An 18,803-nucleotide genomic window follows, 5' to 3' on the forward strand; every position below is an offset into this window, starting at 1 on the left:
CCATCTTCTCCCTGTATGACACAGACATCCCATGCATCGAGTCTTCACAACTGAAAATGATTTTCATTCACTCAAAGATGAGAAAATTCAGCACCCAGATCCCGGGACAAAGAAATTTAATTTCATTTGCTTCTATCAAAATTGTTCCTTGCCTTATTTGTGTTAGATTGCTGGGGTGAATTTTAAGCAGAGTAAATTATAGATTCCTTTACGGACCTCCGTCTGTGGGTGCTTCTAGAAGGACGATGCTTAACCGGATGTTTATAGGCTCCATCAAGAGAGCATAAAACAGATTTTGAGTTCTCTGAATACAACAATTCCAAATAATTGTAAACAATTGTAAACATGTGTATCAGTATATGTAATATTTTTACCTGAGCAGAAACGTCAGGGTTCCCCCCCCCCAGAAATATAGAGACCTTTTTTTTAAAGATTTATTTATTTCATGTATGTGAGTACACTTTCGCTGTCTTCAGACACACCAGAAGAGGGCATCAGATCTCATTACAAATGGGTATGAGCCACCATGTGGTTGCTGAGAATTGAACTCAGGACCTCTGGAAGAGCAGTCAGTGCTCTTACCAACTCTCCAGGCCTCTTTCCTGCTCTTTATAGAGATTTCCACACTCTTGGTTTTTTTTCTCCCTTCTCCCCTGCGGTCTAAGGCTGAAATGTCTCCAGGGTCTCTGGTTTCTCTCATTTCATCCTCAGTTTGCGGTGTTGTGGGTAGGAGGTGTTATAGACCCCAGCTGGTGGGTCCCTAGAGGAGATGGTGGCCTGCCTGTGGTTGCAGCCACACTCTGCTTCTCAGCCACCATTTTGTGAACAACTCCCAGTTTCCCTGCCACTGCGGGGAGCTGCTCTCTCCTGCCTTCCTCTTAGAGCCCTCAAACCTCAGGCCACAATAAACACGCCCTCCAGTGTTGCATTTTGTCAGTTCAGGCAGGAGATATAGGCCTAACTAATGAACCTTTTTCTGCTCCCACACACATATGGTGCTGCCTCCTAAAGGAAATGTTGGCAGAAACTGAGAAAATTCAAAGGCTGGTCCTGAAATATTGTAACCTACGGAGAATAAACCTGTAAGCCCCCCTCTGTGCACTGCCCATAAAATCAGCTACGCTTAATTGAACCGCCATTATTCCATAACTTCCTCTGAACGTTTTAAATTATTGGGTTACTATACAAAGTGAGCTTCATCTGATATAATACATGTGTAATAACTTGTTCTCATTTATCTTCCCCACCCCAACTGCCTTACCTCTCCCCACTGGCAGAAATTCCTTTTATGCTTGTAGTTTGACCAACTTTTGCTTCCCAATTCTACATATCCCACGACACCATTTCCCATTTCACTTACCACTCTTCCTTCCTCCGTTATCATGATCCCCTTTCTACATTGAACCCCAAAACACATGTATAAGCAAAACACACACACACACACACACACACACACACACACACACACACACACACATACTTTTAAGTAGAGCCAAAGTGAATCCTAGACTATGAGATAAGGATGCACACATTTTAAAAACCACCAAGGTCATCTGTTTGAACTCTCCTGGTGGACGCGTAGGTGAGACTTCCTTCCGACACTAACTGGTAACCTCTGATGAATGGATCGCGAGCTGCCTGGTCTGACCAGGGCTTCACAGCGCCATTCCAAGTTGGCATTTTGGCTCGACGGAGAGCATTTTAGAGGGTAGATTCCTCAGGTGATAATGACAACTGTAATGCTGGTCTCACTCTTTGGCAGTCTACTCCTACCAAATGAGATGACTCCTCCACGTAAGTGAACGTCTGCGTTTGTCTTCTATAATTTCATCAGGAGGTACGAGAGGTAGCACAACTGGGGTGTCCATCAACAGAGAGGAGGCGGGACAGCCTTGGTGTTTTTTCAGGTGGATCTCCTACCTTTGGTCTCAGTATACATCATTTAATTATCACTGCTTACGTAATACATTTCACTTAGGTGCACCCCAGTGTGTCTGCTTGGTCTAGGAGCTGGAGAGATGGTCCCACAGGCAAAGAGCTTGCTACCCACGCCTTCGGAACTGAGTTTGGAGCTTACTACCTAACAGCCTGGTGTGGCAGTGTGTGCCAACTTGTAATCCCACTGTAGGGGAGGCAGAGACAAGAGGATCCCTGGGATGGCTCAGTGGTTAAGAGCACTGACTGCTCTTCCTGAGTTCAATTCCCAGTAACCACATGGTGGCTCACAGCCATCTGTATTGGGATCTGGTGCCCTCTTCTGGTGTGTCTGAAGACAATGACAGTGTGCTCATATATGTAAAAGTAAATAAATTAATGGGGCTGCAGAGATGGCTCAGTGGTTAGAGCACTGACTGCTCTTCCAGAGGTCCTGAGTTCAATTCCCAGCAATCACATGGTGGCTCACAACCATCTGTAATGGGATCTGGTGCCCTTTTCTGGTGTGTCTGAAGACAGCGAAAGTGTACTTACATAAGTGGAAAATAATTAAAAAAAAAAAGGTGGTCATTGGCTTTCACAAACATGTGGGTATTCATACACACACACACACACATACACACACACACACACACACACACACACACACACACACACACACACACACACTGGCTTGGTCCAAAATGACTAATATTTAAGAGGACCTACCCAGCTAGAAGTTAAAAGCTCTCAGGACCCAGACTCAAGCGTAACTTCTGGACCCCGCATCTCAGCGGATGCTCAATTAAGCAGTTAATTATTTCTCTTTGATACTAGTATACTAGCGCTTTTTAAAAAACCTTTTTAATACAGCAGTTTTACTGTCTCAGATAATTATCCTGTCTCAGATAACTCTTTTAAATCTAATGAGGCGTGGCAAGCTCAGCTTAACAAGGCAGCACATCATTAACTTCTTGTTTCATTGTTTGTCATCTCCCCACACTCAATTACTATATCACCCGCCTAGGTCTCGGTCGGAGAGCAGCCTGTTGTTTGCCAGGGCCAGAGCACTGAGAGCTGACCCACCATCGGGTCAGAAAGCAGTGATACTTAACAAACTTCCAGGGGCCATCCACAGCCCTGGAATTTACCCCAGTCAGGTAGAGATGAGGCCTTGCTCAGTTTCCCCCTACTACAAATTAGATCCGTAGGCAGTGACCTTTGCTTTCTTATTACCTGTGGATCTGACTTTTTCTTTTCAACAGATGGCAATTTTATTTGTTTATTTTTTGTCTTGAGAACATGTGGGAAGAAACGTTATCAGGACTTGAGTAAAAGGCTCGGTCCAGGTCAGCCTCGAAAGCGCGCCATTCCTAGGGGTTGGGGCAAACTGCACAAACTCTCTAAAAGGATTTCTTTATGCAAAACAGCGCATCAGCAATGCGCTTCTGAGGTTGCCTTGGAGGTTAACACAGGTCGTTCTTGCTATTATGCAGACGGGTTACTGTGTGAACAAATATGGTTAAGACGCTATAAAAGCTCAGTCGCTCGGCACTGGGGATACAGCTCGGCACTGGGGATAGAGCGCTTGTCTGGCCAGCTTGAAACCCTGAGTGAGATTCCTAGTACCACATAAACTGAGTGTGGTGACGTAGCTCTGCGCTCTCAACACTTGGGAAGCGAAGGCAGGAGTAGATGTTCAAGGTCATCTTTATCTCCAGGGTGAGTTCGAGGCCGGCTCATGATGCATGAGACCCTGCCTCAGAAAGAGAAATAAATAAAGTCATTACATTATTCCAAATTTTCCAACCCTACTATAACTTTTTATCATTCCCAGAGATTTGAGGGCATCTTTGAAATTTAGTTTTAGCATCTACTATGTTCTATGCAGTGTTCAGGCAACACCATGACTTCACACACAGAGAAAAAATAATGAAAAGGTGGAATGTTGTTGTTGTTGTTGGTGGTGGTGGTGTTCTCATAAAACAGTGCCCAGCACATCCTAGTAGACCTAGTTCAAAGTTCTGACCATGCCCCTGGTGGCCTTATGGCGAGTGAGTGAAACAAGGCAAGAGGAGTTGCAGACGGAGGTCTAATGTGAGAAATTGAGTCGAGGTGGCCCAAAGACTGGAGTCCAATTCTAGTTCCCTCCACCTCAGATCTCTTTCCTCTGCCAGCGAGTAGAGAGAGGGAAGACGTCTAAAACGATGGTGCTCACGCAAGATCTGTGCACATAAAAAATAACTATCTGGTCAGGCATGATGGCGCACGCCTTTAATCCTAGCACTGGGGGATTGGGGGGGCAGGTGGATCTCTATGAGTTAGAGGCCAGACTGGTCTACAGAGAGAGTTCTACCCTGTCTCAAGAAAAAGTTATTTGGACACTGTAAACTAAGTCATTGTTGGGAATACTATAAATGATCGGGTCAATTTCATGACCTATGGAGTTCATCGTGGGAGTTTGATAGAAAAGGGTGGTTTTTTTAAACATATATTTATTGATTTATTGAGTGGAATATGGGGGATTTATGCACGTCTCAGACACAGCTCTCAGCAGTATGTCCTCTCTTTATACTATGTGGGTTCCGAGGAGGATTAGGCTCCATGTCCAGCACCCATAGTCACTGCACTGTCTTGGTGGCCCAAATGAGGCTTCTCCCTGAACAAGCAGGAGAGCTGCAGTTCCCCACAGAGGACCACCCCTTCCTCTGCTGCTTTGACATACATTCCTGCTTGGCTGCCGAGCTTGTAGCGAGGTAAGGCTATCCCGGGAGATGGACTTCAGAAGAAAGATCGCAAGGAAAGAAGGAAGTCCTGTTGGGTTTAATCTCAGGCACAGATCTTCAGCGGACAGATCTCTGGCGGAAGGATGGGTTTTAATCTGAGCACGAAGATCTCTTCTTGCAAAACACAAGGTTGAGTCATTTTTCCAGGTTGTCATCGGAAGAGTTCCATCAGTTTGCAACAAACACCAGTAAAGTACATTCCGAGATCTCTCACACAATCCAGGAAGATCTTTGGATAGTCACTGTCAGACTCACGTCCTTAGCTTGGAGGGAGGACCAGGGCCCAAAGGGAAATGTGCGTGTGTCCTTCATAAATGATCAAAAGCAATGGCAGACACTGGTGGGCCTTCCTGGAAAACAGCTCTGTGGTACTGACAGCCGCATAAAACAGCGTGTGCTGTTTTGACTCCGTCCTTTCTTGTCTCTTCCCTATGACCTATCTTCCCTTTCCTCATAAAGGAATAACATGGGAGGTGAGAGGCTCTAGCCTCTAGGAGCTGTGTGGCCTGCTGTTGAGAAAAAAGGCTTTAGTGGTATGTGTTCACACCTCGATGAAACTACAGGGCTACAGTTTGATAGGCAGATCCATTCTTTGACAACCTTGTCCCTAGCTCATTCATCCCAAGGGAGTTTGGCCAGGATCCTCATTGAGCATATTGTTGGGAGAAGATGCCAAGAGGTCAGGTGACCTTCTAGGCTTAAGGGCAGCAGACACCTCTGTTCTCTTCTCTCCAACATCTACACACTCAGTGCCCTGTGTCGCCTGGTGTCTCTGGAGAGGGTGAAGGATGCCCAACAGCAGTCTCCCGAGGGCACCATTCCACCCAACGCTGTGAACTCTGACCTTCCTCTCTATCGGGAAGACCCTGCCTTCAGAACAGTTTGCAGAGACCGGAGTAACGAGTAATGAAGTCACTTCTGTTGAGTAGGGCTTCCAGCACTGGCTTACACAGCACCCTCGACACATCCAATGAATGGTCCTTCTCAACAGATCCCTGTGTTCATTCATGAACTGCTCTTCTTTCAATGGAACTCACCAAGTACCTGATGCTGGCCGGCGCCATTCTGCTTTTTGAAGCTGCAGCCCGTGTTTCCATGACCCAGCAGTCAGAGTCCTCCCCACAGCGGTGGCTCTGTTAGATTGTGAATGAGGCTGCGGGCCAGTGGGTTTGCTCATCCTCGCTGGCCATCCAGTGCAGTGAGATGTTTTAGCTCACGGTTCTAGAGTCTGAAAAGCCACATCTGGTGAGGGTCTTCGGGCTGTTTCGTCTGTGGCAGAGGTGGCAAATCCATTTAAAGGACAAGTCACACAGAGGCAGACAGGCTCTATAATGCCACACTCTCAGACACAACGGGACGGACCCATTTGTGGCTTCTGAACTTTGGGTGCTGTTCTGTGTTTGCATGTCAGAAGAAATTCAAGAAGCCAGGACTTGCATTCTAGGCAAACATTCAACAGACCATAAATCATTTCTTTAAGGCTTTCGGCTCCCCATACTACTTCAGCGGCAATTAAACCCCAACCCTGGTTTCAGAGAACACAAACATTCAAGCGATATCAGTCCCCTTCCAGGGGACTTCACCCATTTTCATGATGGGAAATGCATTTCATCTGTTACTTAACTCAGCAAAGAAAGGTAGCTAATGCCGTGTGCTCCGTGGTTAAGAAAAGCTGACCCAGACCAGTGGCAGGCAGGATAATGTCTTTCCAAGGCCAAGCTTATGTGCACTTGATGCAACCTGACAGTCCCCTGTAGTGACTGTCCATTTGAGTCCCCACTGCCCCAGTAGATTCTGAGGTAGGTTTGATTAACTTCGATCAGTGTCAGGGTTGTGGACCCTTCCTGTGATCTCTGGCCCCCTATGTTACCTGTGGCAATTACCAGAAGACCATTTTAACTTCCACAGCAAACAGACAACATTTAAAAATCGGTTGGTGATAGATCACTGAATCTAAACAAGCCACAACAGGCTGTATGGAGCCCTCCTCTTTCCTGGGGAGAAGCTGTGGACTCCTTTGATGCTAATGGAGGTTGCTTTGTTACAGATGAATGGAAAAGCCCACAGGTAGAAAAGAGTAAGTCCAAACCTGGCTGTACACTACTTCACAGAACAAGCACTACCAGAAGCAAAGCGCAGGTTAATGTCGAGAGCTGATGGCTTTAATACCCCGTTCTCGCCAATAGACGGGTCATTCAGCCAAAAATAGAGAGGCGTTGGAGGTAAGTGACATCAGGCATCATAAATCAGATGTCTCTACAGAGCATTACACCAAACACTACAAAAGCACACATTCTTCCCGGCAGCCCATACAACGCTCTCCCAAATCGAACATGTATTAGGACACAAAGCAAGACCTGAAAAATACTGGAAAATCAAAGTAACCAACTCTAGTCTATCTGAGTACAGTAGAATAAAGGTAGTATCAACCACAAGGGAGAGCACAGAGAGAGCACAAACTCAGAGAGATTAAAAACATTATGGAATGATGTAGAGGTCACTTAAGAAGTCTTTAAGAAAGCAAGCAAACAGACAAAACTTCCACACAAGCAAACAAACAAACAAAAACCCGAAAAACCAAACAAAACAAAAAAAGACCCCCAAAAAACCAAAACCCAAAAAACAAAAAACAAACACAAGCAAACAAGCAAACAGGATCAAATGAAAGCAAAGACACAAACACCCAAAGCTACAAAACAGTCTAGGCAGGAAAGTCTGTGGCCCTAAACGCCTTTTAAGAGGTGTGGCCCTAAAGACATGGCTTAGTGGTTAAGAGCACTGGCTGCTCTCCCAGAAGATGGGGGTCCAACTACCAGCACCCACTTGGTGACTCACAACTGTCTGTAACTACACCCCCAAGAGGCCCAATAGCCTCATGGTATTCAAGGGCACTTGTTACACACATGTTAAACAGGCGTACATGGAGGAAAAACACCCCAACACATAAGAAATGGAGAACAAGAAAGAAAAGAAAATTCGAGAGACCTTGAATAAATTAGTGTCCCGTGTTGAGGCTTTAGAGAAACAAGAACATATTAAACCCCAAAGAAATAGATGGGAAGAAATAATAACACGAAGAAATCAGGCGAAGGAAAAAAAACTCCACCTAATCGTTCAAAGAATGAGTTCTGGGACTAAGTTAGTTCCCACGAACCCACGAATTAGTTCGAACACGAACCCACTTGGAAACAAAACGGTGTCGTATGAAAAGCGTCCACTAGATGGCAGAGCGCATCCATTTATCTGCCGCTGACTCGGCTTTTCCACCGGGTTAAATTCACTTTTGACACTTGAAAGCTAGAGGGCGAGGTTTCCTTACAAATAAGTTACCCATTAAAGACCACTAATAACTCCCAGTAGTTCGAAGCACGCAGGGGGCGGGAGGGGGTAGAGACCGTTCCTGGAGGTCTCAGGTGCCAAGTTGTAAAGTTCAGCTTTCGGGGAGGAAGAAATGAACGTGTGATTTTTTTGTGTGTGTGTGACTTAACTGCGTAGGGATTTTTTTTTTTTTTTTTTGGAGTGACAAATATCATTTGTCTTCCTAGGGAACATCCTTTCCCCATATCTGTCATTGAGTCGGTGCCACCTAGACTCTAGTCCTTAGAGCTATACGCTCTCTCACATCCATCACCTTGCATGAGGGGAGGGCTCGCCCGTCTCTAGTCCCCCCACCCCAGCCCCCAGTGGGTGAGAGCAAGAATTAGGTACTCGTCCCTCTGGAAGACTGCCTTCTGAAGTCAGAAAAGCCAATCTCAGAAATGTGTGCTGTCCCCTTTGTGACCAGCAGTGACGTTTCATGGCCTCTCTTTGGGGCTCTGCTCCCAGGATTTTGGCTGTTACAGGACTCATGTGTTGCATAGGTTTGTGTCCCAGCAGCTCTGGTGAGAAAGGACGGCTTAGATCTTCAATTCCCCCTCCTGCTCACCTTGGAGTCATCGCCCTGCCATCCCTGTTCTGGACTCTGCCTTTGTCCCTTCCCACACAGCAGGAGCTAGCCTTCCCGGGTTTGCGGGTTTGCGGGTTTGCAACCTCTGACCTCTGATCTGAACAGCCTTCGCTTCCTCTCCGCCTCTTTATACTCCCTCATGTCATCTCATAACTTTCAGCGCCGCCTTTAAGATTTAAACGAGTTATTAAATGCAAATGCAGCACACATGGAGAGATGTAGAAGATGGTTATTTCAGACTCCTGGGGAGCAGAGCCCATTTCCTGGTGACCCAAAGCCCGCCAGGGCCTTTATTACCCGTGACCAGCTCTTAACCTGGAAGCGGGGTTAGGGCAGGCCAAAGACTCCAAGAGAGGAGTCCCTCATGCTGCAGCACCAGGCTGATGAGATGCAGGCGACAGCTCTCCCGGACCACCCCGATGCTAGTCTGCTCTCATTAGCATCAGTTCTATGACTCCTCTCTGGTCCTCCAGAGAAGGGGACTCTGATGCACTGAAGAGAAGAATTCATGCAAACGCACCCTTCCCATCTCTATGTGGCTCTCCCGCAGGGGAGGAGCATCCCTTGTTTCAGATTCTCCCCTGCTGCCCTGCTTTCATCTATTTGGGGCACCTTTGTGCATGTGCTGTTTTCATTCTGCCCGGGCTCTCTAAGAGCACCTTTTAAATTTCGCTCTCAAACTCTCCTTTTTCAGTTGTTCCCTTACTCTTTACTTATATATAAAAAAGGTTTAGTGTGTGTGTGTTGTGTGTGTGTGTGTGTCTGTCTGTCTGTCTGTCTGTGGGTGTGTTTGCGCCCATGAGCTTGGAAGTTTACACACACGCGTCAGGTACACTAGAGATGGAGTTACAGGCAGTTGTGAACTGGCCATGTGGTGCTAGCAACCAAATTCCTGCCTTTTGCAAGAGCCTTAACTGCTGGGCCGTCTCTTCAGAGCCTCTAAAGCATTGTTTAAAGATAAAGAAAAGAGAAGGGATTGGGAATCTAGGAAGGACAGCCAGCAGCTCTGACGTAAGGAAGATGACATTTCCCAGCATAAGAAGTCACTGGAGACACAACTGAGAGCCATTTGAGAGAGAGAGAGAGAGAGAGAGAGAGAGAGAGAGAGAGAGAGAGAGAGGAGAGAAACAGAGAAAGAAAGAGGAAAAAGACAGATGACAGGTAGAAAGTAGGTAGGTAGACATAGACTGACAGATAGTAAAGAACAGATTGGTAGTTGATACTAGATACACATATAGAGAGATAATAGACTGATATATTGCAGATCGATGGGTGGGTAGATAATAGATTGATAGGATGTAGAGAGACAGCAGGTAGATAAACAAATGATAGATGACAGACAGATGATAGGCAGATAGGGTAGACAGACAGACTGACAGATGGTGATAGATAGTAGATAATAGATTGATAAGAGGTACATAGACAATTGGTAGGTGCATAGATGGACAGAAAGAAAGACAGACATAGATAGATGATAGAGATTGACAGACAGACAGTTGGACAGACAGACAAAAAGAAAGAAAGAAAGAAAGAAAGAAAGAAAGAAAGAAAGAAAGAAAGAGAGAGAGAGAAAGAAAGAAAACAAGCTGTGGTGGAAACGGATCGTTGCAGGAAGACAAGTTATTCTGATCAAGGGTTTAACTACTAGAAATTAAAACACTCAGCCAGAGATCACAGTAGAAAATGCCTCAGCCAATTTTCCTTCAGGTCTTAGTGACACCCATGGTTTACATAGTCCACAGTCTCCATATTCGCCCCAAATAAGCCACTTCAAAACTAAATCCTGATGAACTAAGACTGGCTCCCTCTCGGTTGCACTGCTCCTTGGAAGGGACCCCCAGACAACAGTTTTGTTGTCTTTCAGACTGGTGTGAACACAATGAGCTCGCTTAACCACAATGCCACACGCATGCTTTAAATATCTTTACTGAGACCGATCAGGCCACAGGGAGAGAAAGCAGCAGTAACCAGGGAAAGGCAGGGGTGGGGGTGGGGGGATGGGGAGTCCCTGGGGAGAAAGGAGAGATTGCTTCAAAGGCTTCCCTCACAGAGGTTATGGTTAAGAAGAAGCAGGAGGAAGGAAAAAGGCTTTATAGAGGAACAGGGTAGGGGTTTTGATCCACCCTTCACACTCAGGTCTGATGTTTCCGTGTCAATAAATCTGAGGACATAATGGTCAGGCCCTGACTTTTCTCTTACTTCCTCTTCAAGTAAAATGTGTGAAGGAAGGAAAGGCAAAAGCTGTCCTGGGAGAGTCAGGTTGATCATTTCTTTTTTCTTTTCTCTCCCCCTCCCCCCCCCCCCAGCTGGGGACCGAACCCAGGGCTTTGCACTTGCTAGGCAAGCGCTCTACCACTGAGCTAAATCCCCAACCCCCAGGTTGATCATTTTTAATTGGATATTTTCTTTATCTACATTTCAAATGTTATCCCCTTCCAGGTTTCCCCTCCAGAAACCCCCTACCCCATCCCCTCACCCCTTGCCTCCATGAGGATTGCTCCCCCACCCACCCACCCACTCCCACCTCACTGCCCTGGCATCCCCTACACTGGGGCTTCGAGCCTTCACAGGACCAAGGGCTTCTCCTCACATTGATGCCCAACAATGCCATCCTCTACTACACATGCAGCTGGAGCCATGGCACTCCATGTGTACTCTTTGGATGGTGGTTTAGGCCCTGACAGCTGTGGGGGGGTTGGTTGGTTGATATTGTTGTTCTTCCTATGGGGTTGCAAAACCCCAGGTTGGTCATTTTCAATGCATGGAGAAGAAGACCTAGAGACTGCTAGCTTTCAGGCCTTCTCCCTCTGTGACATTCTTGTTTAGATGTTGGTTAGTCTGAAAAGTCAAGTTTGATGGGGAGGAGGTGTTCTCTCTTGTTAGTTGTCTGATTTTGTTACACAGCAAACATGAAAGTCAACCGAGACAAACACAGTGTTTACAAGAGCACAAAACTATTACTGACTTTCTTTTCCTTCTGCTTATTATTTAGTTTTATACTTTTTATCTATTTTTCTTTTGAGGAGTTTCTCTGTACAGCTCAGGTTGGCTTTGAACTCCACATCCCTTTAGCCGCAGTCTCTCAGGGCTGAGATCCCAGTAGTGTTCTACGGCACCAGAACAGCCTGCCTACTTTGAAAGATGTCATTGGCTCATGTCGATGGATGTAATCAGACGTCTGATTGGTGATCAGACTTTCCCACCTCGGTCTCCTTACTTTTGTGGGCGGGAAATGGTGTTATCACACACAGCCATGGTTATTATGAAGATAAATGAAATACATGTCTTTCCATTTAGATTCTCCAGTGGAATCACTGTAACGGACAAAAACCTTTCCCCAGAGATCAGGAGTATATAACTAAAATTAGTCGAATTTTCCATACACATGCATATGCATAAGTAATTTTCACTCGTCACAACAGTAGGAAATGGCTGAAGTAGCAATCAGCAGTCAAGTTTATCTATAATTGACACATTCTTTGATACAATGTTGCTTTTCAAGCAGCCTGGATTCCACACAATCATGATAAGGCTTTTCTTTCTTCAAGTCGTTTCAACTCATATTGGCGAAATAGTGGTCAAGAAAACCGCTCAGTGGATTCAGACTGGAATAGCTCAGTTGTGTTTTACCTTTGCTCTGGGCTGAGGATTGCTCTGTGAAGGTTTTGTTTGTTTCTAAGCTACCTGCCACAGTGAAGTTATTAGAAACGAGACAGAATTTCACAGTGGCATTCAATTGCAAGAACCTGGGTCAGTTCCTACCATTTCATTCCTGAGGTTATACTAGGTTTGAAACATAGAAATTAGTTTGTGTCCTCTGCTTCTGGCTTTGTGCAAACCTCCCCTCTCTTGTCAGATGCTAAGCAGAAACCCTTTCCTGTATGTCCCTAAGACAATCAAATCCTTCGTACTCCTCTTCTTGAAAAATCCATTCAGCCATTCGCTTCTGCACCAAATCTGTATTTGTTGTTTATTTTTGATTAGGCACCTGCTCTGGATTTCAATAATAAAGCAAAGATTAAAAAACATACCTGGTTCATGTTCCTGGGGTTTATTCACCAGAGGAGAGAAAAGACGTTAATCAAAGCATCATCTGGACCAAATGCAAAGTGGGCACACGTGTGTACGATGGGAAGGGGACGCAGGTGGGTATAAGGTATCATAGATCACAGGACTGGGAAGAGCAGTGCTAACTGCAATTCAGATCCCAAGGTGGAGGAACTATGGCTGCATAGAGGGCAGGAGAGGGGTCCCTTCCCCACCAGCTGGGAGTCAGAAATTGAGACTCAGTGCAGAGAGACAGCAACCAAGCCAGACATCATTAAAGACAACAGAAGAGGAGAAAGAGGAAGAGGAATCTAATCTAGGCAGGCCTGGAATTGCACTGGATGGAGTGGCTATGTGTTAGGATTCCACATGGTCTTTCTGGCTACAGTGACGTTAACACAGCTTTCCTGGAGAGACACAGCCAAAGGCATGGGAGCAGTCGCCTCTCTGGGAACTCATTGAAGACCCTTCCCAGAATTCATGGGGAAAGTCATTGGGAACACGGAGAACTGTTCTTTTGCAACACAGGGAAGTGCCTCCCAGGTGCAAAAGGAGGAGGACACCTGTGCAAGGGACTAAGGAGTGTCCTTTGGTGGCTTAGAAAAGTGCCCTGCAGTGCGTAATCACCTTTCTTTCTACCGGGACAGCTCTGAGTTATTGCTGAGCTGGTCTTCATAATACATTGTACAGAGTAGGTGGAAGCCTCCGGAAGAAGCTTGGCCTCCAGTGACAACAAAAAGACAACAGGAATCCCGTGCGTTATCTTTCTGCAGTGAGCTATGAAAACTCTGCCTGGGGGTGGGGAGGATGGTGGAACAAATTATATTGTAGGCGCCTAAAATTCTTTTCCCTTTCCAGACTGTTCTCTCCCCTGTCTTCTCTGTGTTTGGAAATATTGCCACTTCTCTTCTCTATCCAAAGACAGAAAGATTGGCTCATTTAAATGACATGAGATGGCTGCTAGTGGTCCTGCTTCACACATCAAGCCTTGAGTGTTTTAAATAGCTTTATGAATATGAAGCTACATATCCCGCTAGAAAATATATTTACAACTCTTCCTGTGTGTGTATGTATGTGTCTGTGTGTGTGCTTATGTGTGTGTGTCTGTGTGTTTGTGTGTGTATATCTGTGTGTGCATGTGTGTGTCTCTGTGTGTCTGTGCATGTGTTTGTGTGTGTCTGTGTGTCTGTGAATGTGTTTGTGTGTCTGTGTGTCTCTGTGTGTGTGTCTGTGCATGTGTGTGTGTCTGTGTGTATGTGTGTGTCTCTCTGTGTGTGTCTGTGTGTATCTGTGTATGTGTGTGGCCAATGTCTGTGAGCATTTTGTATCAATTCAGGTTCCCCCTGTTCTTCAGCTATTTGATTAATTTTCTTCTTGGACGTCAGTGTGAGAATTCTCCACCTCTTGTCTGGAGCGAGTTACTGTCAGGATGGCAGAACAGTGGCATTATCCCTTATTGGCACAGAGAGGATGGTACATATGAAGGAAATCCAGATGGATGCATTTAGACTGTGTCACCAAAGGAGAAAGAGGTGCGGTGTTTCTGTTTGCCTAGAGTTTCGGCTGGCTGTCACACAGGGTGGGCCACCATAGAAGATTCTTGGTTGGTTCAATGCTCTTCCTGTGCTCAGCTAACAACAGAAGTTTCATGGGCTTTAGTGACCACTCAACTGTGTGGTCAGGGTTTGCTTGAAAAATGGAGAGCGCTCAGTTAGTTGAGAGACGATTCATTACAAGGCATTAGCTGACTCACAGAATCCCTGCTTGGGAGAGGAGGCTGAAGAACCAAGCCTGGGTCTTCAGTAACTGAGCCTAAGGCTGCATTGCCAAAAAAAAAAAAAAGGGCCACCAAGAAACTACAGTTTCATCACCCTCAGGAAATGCCTTGTTGTGGCAGATGCCTTCCAGATGTCCTCTGTTTCTGTCATGTCTGTGCCAACATAATGGACCCTGCCTAGCCCTCTAGGTCAGTCTTGGAAGCTGCTTCTGGCTGGTAGAACCTAGGTGACACTGAGGATTTGATAGACAATAGTCAAGGGTCCCCAGAGAAGCAAAGCCAATGGAATGGTACTGGCTCACACATTAATGGAAGGTTTGCCTGTCTTGTCTCTAGAGTTTCTTATCAGGGTGGAAACCCAGACTGGATTTCCCCACATCGGAGCACACACATGCACATCCACTCATGTACACACACACACACACACACACACACACACACACGGAGGGGGGGCTCCATTGTATGTTTTCTCTTAGTATTTCTTCTTTCTCTTCTTTCCCTACTTCTCCTCCTTCTTCTTGACTTTTTTAAAAAAAAAAATGATGTCTTGTTGTGCAGCCCAGGCTGGCCTTGAATTTGAAATTCTCCTGTCTCAACCTCTCAAATATATGAGATTACAGGTATGCACGCAACACTATGCTTGCTCTGACTGCGCAGTCTTAGCAGAGGGCGTGCTATTTAAGTTATATCCTAGATGAAGGATATGTCTTTACATAAACAAGACTGTTTCAGGTTATAAAAGCAAAACCAGGGTCACAGGCCAAGACCAAGTAAGAAAAATACTGAAGAAAACATTTTTGCGGTCATGCCCACCTCAGCTCACAGAGGTTTCCTGAAACGTGACTTTATGTTCTTCCCCATTACTCTTAACTCACCACTCCACCATTTATGTTCAACCCTCAAAATTAATGTGTCAAGTCACCATTTTCCAAGACTTTTAGTGTCTCCCAAGAACTCAACCAAATTTCTTCTCCTTCAGCAAGAACCTCGAGTCTTCCGAGAGTTGACCAGCCCAGCTCTCAAAACCACTGTCCTCCCCTTTGCACAGCTCCAGGGTCCTTCGGTGCTAACGACACGAGTTAGACTCCTTCCCACCCAGCTGACGCTTTGTCTTTCCAAATAGTTTGTGTCCACTGTCTTCTCTGGCTTTCAGGCACGGTGGTCCCTGAAGCAATATTTTTCCTTTCTAATTTCGCCACAGATGAAGAGAATGGAACCCCAGGTACCACAGAACCTCATGTTCTCTCGGTAGTGTGGTTTTTGGGACTGATGGTGGCAGTACACCATCCATCTCTATTCTAAGTCCCTTCACTCCTTAGCTCAAAATCCCTAGGCTCCATCACAGCACAACTCACTTAACTCTAGGTTCCAAGGCTCTCAAGCCCCCGACTCTAACGTGGTTGTTACCTCTAGTGCACGAATAACAGGCAGGGAAACTTACTGGAAGTTCATTTGAATTTACTTCTATTCAAATATATTTGAAATTCAAGAGAGACCTTTCTCTGTCCTAGCGTTCCTCAAAGCTCTCCACAAGGGGGCGCCGGAGTTCTCAGAAGGGCTAAAAAAAAGTGGAGCAGGCGAGACGTTCTTTATTTCTAACCAAACCAGAAAAATTCGCTTTATCATAAAAATACAAGAGTGTCTGCTACAGATATGTCCATTAAAATTCCATTTTAACCCACTTGTGTATACTGCTCTCGTATTGGGAATATATATTAAATACTAAGTTTTACACGTTTACCAAACCCCTTCTCTTCAGTGCCAACTTTCTTTTAAAAAACATTTATTTCGATTATCTCTAATTGTGTGTGTGCGAGTGTGTGTGTGAATATGTGTGCATGAGTACAGGTACCATTGGAAGCTCTGGTCCCTGATCCCCACAGATGTGGAGTTACAGGCAGCTGTGAGCCAAATATGGTTGCTGGGAAATGAAACTGAGGTCCTCTGAGCCATTCCTCCATGCCCCAATGGCAGCCTTCCTTCTGTCTTTCCCATGAAGAGCTGCCTTCTGTCAGTGAGTGTTCTCTTCAGGGTGTTCAGTCCTTCAGTCTCTCTTGCTTGCTTCTACTGCAATCTTCCAAGGCTCACCCCACCCCCTCATGCCTTTTTTCCCTGCCCATGCTACTTGACAATATTCTTTCCCTTCTCTGAACTTGCACTCTTTAGATTACTGACTGAGCCATTCAGAAGTTTTCTTCTATTACACGCTTAATTGTGTGTGTGTGTGTGTGTGTGTGTGTGTGTGTGTGTGTGTGTGTGTGTGTAGATAATAAGACCCGGGCACCTCTCCCAGTATCTTGCACAGACTGGCCATTCAATACACGGTTCTTGATTAGATTACACATTCATGACATCACTGTAGAGTTTATCCCCTGGGGGTCACATACCAATATGGAGGAAAGACGCAAGCCTAGGTCCCATCATAAACTTGCTGCATCTCATTCGGATGTTCAGGAAAATAAATGTCAGATTTGGCCCATCTGTCTGTTCTTTGTACAACTGTGGCTTCAGACCCCTGGGGATAGAACTGGTTCATTTGCTAACCACTACGTCTGGAAACACCGTGGGTGAGAAGGGATGTCTCTGGGAAGGTCACGGTGAGGATGAGTGGACTAGGGTTGGATGGTGCTCATTTTTCCTTTGTGTGGGAGCCATGCAGAGGGTGGGCGGGCAGAGGAAATGGCTATTTCAGGTTGCTCCACCATTCGGGTGGGTGTGGGGATAAAGGCCGGTCCCTGCTGGTTGTGGTTATGAACGTGAATGAGGGTGAATCTCTGCAGTCCTTCCAACAAACACCCCAGCATTGCCTCCTGTAATATTCCAGCACGGGCAAATAGTCATGGACTTACTGAGGCTGTTTTCTCCACGGACCGAGGGCTGCGGCTCCTCCTGGATCCAAACAGCTCCATGTGAACAGAGTGTGTCTGTTCTCCTATGTACTTGTCTCGGGACCCTGCTCCTGCCTGGCTCCAGGATTTCCCTTTGCAGAAGGAATTGTAGAAGCCCCCTCTCCCCAACTCAAAGGGGCTGAAGGACTTCTCCCAGTCAGGACAGCAGAAAGGACCATGGGATATGTTCCGTATCCCTGGGCTCCTGGAGGAAAACAGAGAAGGGTTGGTTGGTGGCCAAGACAACTTGGAAAACCCCCTGAACTGTAGGGAAGTGGAGAAAAGCCCAACACTTACACAAGAAGTGAAAATCGGAGTTCAGTTCTTTGGGGTTTACTGTGCCACCTGCTGCTGTCATGGCAACTTCCCTTGCTCAAAATGTGCTTATTTTGTGCTACACTTTCCTTGTATTTCCTAAAGCATATTGTTATCAATGACGTATATCTATCCTGGGTGTATGCCAATGAGGAGAGATGCCAGTGTTTGCTGCTACGGATTTGCTCCTGGATAGTACATGCATAGACAGCAGCATTCTTCCTCCTTACACCCTCCTCCCTTCCTCCTTACTCCCTCCTCCCTCCCTCCTTAAACCCTCCTCCCTTCCTCCTTACTCCCTCCTCCCTTCCTCCTTACACCCTCCTCCCTTCATCCTTACACCCTCCTCCCTCCCTCCTTAAACCCTCCTCCCTTCCTCCTACTCCCTCCTCCCTTCCTCCTTATACCCTCCTCCCTTCCTCCTTATACCCTCCTCCCTTCATCCTTACTCCCTCCTCCCTTCCTCCTTACTCCCTCCTCCCTTCCTCCTTACTCCCTCCTCCCTTCCTCCTTACTCCCTCCTCCCTTCCTCCTTACTCCCTCCTCCCTTCCTCATTCACTCCTCCCTCCCTTCATCCTTACTCCCTCCTCCCTTCATCCTTATTCCCTCCTCCCTTCATCCTTACTCATTCCTCCCTTCATCCTTACTCCCTCCTCCCTTCCTCCTTACTCCCTCCTCCCTTCCTCATTCACTCCTCCCTCCCTCCTTACTCCCTCCTCCCTTCCTCCTTACTCCCTCCTCCCTCCCTCCTTACTCCCTCCTCCCTCCCTCCTTATTCCCTCTTCCCTTCCTCCTTACTCCCTCCTCCCTTCATCCTTACTCTTCCCTTCTTCCCTCCTTTCCTTTTGTGCTGCTTGCATGGTCATTAGTTGGTAAGTATCAGCTGCAAGAATCCAGTGGTCAGAACCCTGTACTCCAGCTCCACAGGCCACTTCACTCCCTATTTTGTTTTCTTTTGCACATTTAACTGTCCGAGTGTTTATCCATGTGTTTATTTATGTATTTAGGGGATGGGACACATGTGGGGGCCAAAAGGACATCTTGTGAGCGTCATTTCTCTCCTTCTACCCTGAGGTCACTTCATTGATCTTCTACCATCCTGGGCATAGGATGCAGGCTTTCAGGCTTA

The 18,803-nt window shown here is 46.3% G+C and overlaps 1 long non-coding RNA gene across 2 annotated transcripts in view; it reads right to left on the minus strand.

Annotated features, from left to right (window-relative positions):
* Positions 1 to 17,571, minus strand: part of LOC148000277 (uncharacterized) — an 82,935-nt gene extending 65,364 nt beyond the window's left edge. The window contains exon 1 of one of the 2 annotated variants that reach the window (XR_015642039.1): positions 17,320 to 17,571. This is a non-coding gene — a long non-coding RNA (uncharacterized LOC148000277). The remainder of the gene's footprint in view (positions 1 to 17,319) is intronic. The other variant, XR_015642040.1, reaches the window with a different exon arrangement.
* Positions 17,572 to 18,803: the final 1,232 nt, after the last annotated feature.

The sequence above is a fragment of the Rattus norvegicus genome, chromosome 17 (assembly GCF_021556685.1).
Source record: "Rattus norvegicus strain SHRSP/BbbUtx chromosome 17, alternate assembly SHRSP_T2T, whole genome shotgun sequence".
Taxonomy (NCBI): Eukaryota; Metazoa; Chordata; class Mammalia; order Rodentia; family Muridae; genus Rattus; species Rattus norvegicus.